Source organism: Bison bison, unplaced genomic scaffold, assembly GCF_000754665.1.
Source record: "Bison bison bison isolate TAMUID 2011002044 unplaced genomic scaffold, Bison_UMD1.0 scf7180017864293, whole genome shotgun sequence".
NCBI classification, from domain to species: domain Eukaryota; kingdom Metazoa; phylum Chordata; class Mammalia; order Artiodactyla; family Bovidae; genus Bison; species Bison bison.
The window spans coordinates 1,400,339-1,402,752 of record NW_011494865.1 but is presented as its reverse complement, the minus strand read 5'-3'; the positions used below and the strand labels follow the sequence as shown (position 1 = coordinate 1,402,752).

The 2,414-nt window shown below is 47.5% G+C and overlaps 1 protein-coding gene across 1 annotated transcript in view; it reads right to left on the bottom strand.

The window, feature by feature from the left end:
* The window catches only part of CLEC16A (C-type lectin domain family 16, member A), a 229,142-nt gene that overhangs the window by 50,639 nt on the left and 176,089 nt on the right, over positions 1-2,414 (bottom strand). The gene's annotated exons all lie outside the window — the stretch shown is intronic.

Sequence of the window (2,414 nt, the reverse complement as noted above, 5' to 3'; positions counted from 1 at the left end):
CGGGGCGGAGGGGCGGGGTCCCCTCTATGAGAGAACGCTGACTCTCTCTGAGTCATGCAAAGCCTCACCACTTTCCACTGGCTCTTTAGGTCACATCTCTGGCCCAGGCAAGGACAGGCGGGCAGCGAGGCCTCTCTCAAAGGCCCGGGAGCAGGCGTCTTGCGGCCACATCTCTGAGAATGTTCCCTACCACCAGCCCTGCCAGGGGCTGTTGTGGGGAGACACTGCTAAGGAGTGAGTGGTCACTTTCAGGAGCTTCCTGTGACCTGCCACAGTCCCACCTGGTACCCTGACCCTGGGACCAGGAAGAGGACACTGGGCATCCCAGCTGTGCCAAGCCCTCTGCAAGGCAGGCCCAGGCCAGCGATGCCCCTGGCACTGGACAACCTGGCCCCTCTCTGGAGGTCAGGTGGGATGGGAGAAGTGATCGCACAGCCATCTGCAAACATGGGGGAATCATGCAGATGCCCAAGAACTTGACATTTGGCTCTGTTGACTACTTTACGCTCGCCTTGTTCCAAAGACGAGGCAGTGAAATGAGGACCAAGCTTTCCTCCTTAATCCATTACTTCCTGAGCTCAAAGAAGCCCTGATGACCCTAAAGAAATGATTTCTTAATTCACAGAATCTTGTACGTCAATTACATTTCAATTAAAAAAAATTACAAAGTGTACTTATAGACATGTTATAATAAAATTACAACTGTGTGTGGGATTTCCCTGGCAGTCCAATGGTTAGACTCTGCCCTTCCAATGCAAGGGGTACAGGTTCCATCCCTGGTCGGGGAACTAAGATCCCACATCCTGTGCAGCCAAAAAAAAAAAAGAATTCTAACTGTGTGGGGAAAAAAAAAAGGAAAGGAAGAAAGAAATGATTTCTTACCAGGCTTGTCTGTATTTAGTTAACCTAGACTTATGGTCATCATTCATGTCTGCTTAGCAACCATCTCTACAGAGCATGAAGCAATCTGGAGAATTGTTTTAAAATGTTTATTTATTTGGTTGCGGCACGCGGGATCGTCACTGCATTATGCGGGACCTTTCTCTGATGCAGCTCATGGACTCTCTAGTTGTGGTACACAGGCTCAGTAGTTATGGCTCACAGGCTTAGTTACTCTGTGGCATGTGGGACCCTAGTTCCCTGACCAGGGATTGAACCCGAGTCCCCTGCATTAGAAAGCAGACTCTCAACCAATGGACTACCAGGGAAGTCCCAATCTGGAGAATTTTTAACAAAGAACCCTTCAAACCCCTCAGCAGGCAGAACTGTCTCACATTTCACGGCTGAAACAGATGCAGGACTGCAGTCAGTCTCGAAACCTAAGACCAGATTAAGAATGGAAGCAATCGCAGGCTGTGGGTGGCAGCGTGACCTGGCACACTTTTTTCTGGGGCTATATATATTAAGATCAAAAACCTCCCCTTTGACTCAGCATTTATCCCACCGATACGTGACATTTGCACACTTACAACAAGGATACCCCAAGGAGAGTCACTGTGATGGACGGGCCAGACACTGGAAATGACCAGCATCACTGTCCAGTGTCAGCGACCAGCGTCCAATGCCCATCAGTATGAAATGTTACAGAAGGTTATTTTGGTCCATCCATACGAAAAAGTACTCTACCACAGTGAATGAGCATGAAGTCGGTTTACACATGCTTCCACGTAATGCTGACTTGTCAATAATCAAACTCAGTGAGATGCAGAATCACAAATACAGTATAACCCCGGGGTGTAAAAACAGACAAGCAAAACATGTCTGGAAGGACATGCAAGAAACTGTTAACCATGGTCACTTCTGGGGCTAAGCAGTCTTATTTTTCATCTTATCATGTCCTGTTTGGGTTTTAAGAAGTCATATGCTTATAGCATATACTATATGAATCCCATGGACAAAGGAGCCTGGCAGGCCACAGTCCATAAGATCGCAAAGAGTTGGACACGACTGAAATGACTTAGCATGTATAGCATATACTATATTTCTAAAATGAATAAATCAAATCGAAGAACGAAATGGGAGGTGAAGGGAAACAGGGACCCTGGTTTGGGTGAGGTTCTATCCACTGCATTCGATTCTTAACTGGGTAACTGCTTTTGAAAACATTTTGCAACATTTGCAGTTGAGGTTTGAAGCCCTGAGCGTGGAGGGGTGAAGTTGCAGGGAACAGCTTGGCCAGTTTTCTGAAGTTCTCTGAACAAAGGCAAGGTTCTTTTGTGAGAGGTCAGGGTGCAGACATATCAGAACAGGAAGAGGGTGCGCACTGGGCCTTGTGGAGAAGTGGTACTTTCGGCTCCACCGGGAGACTCTGAATTTTCTATTCATGCTTCTCTTTGAGATAGGCGGGGAGGAGAGTTACAGCTGTGCTTTGGTGAAAGTGGGAAGAGAAGCTCCCAGAAAAAAGACAGTGGCAG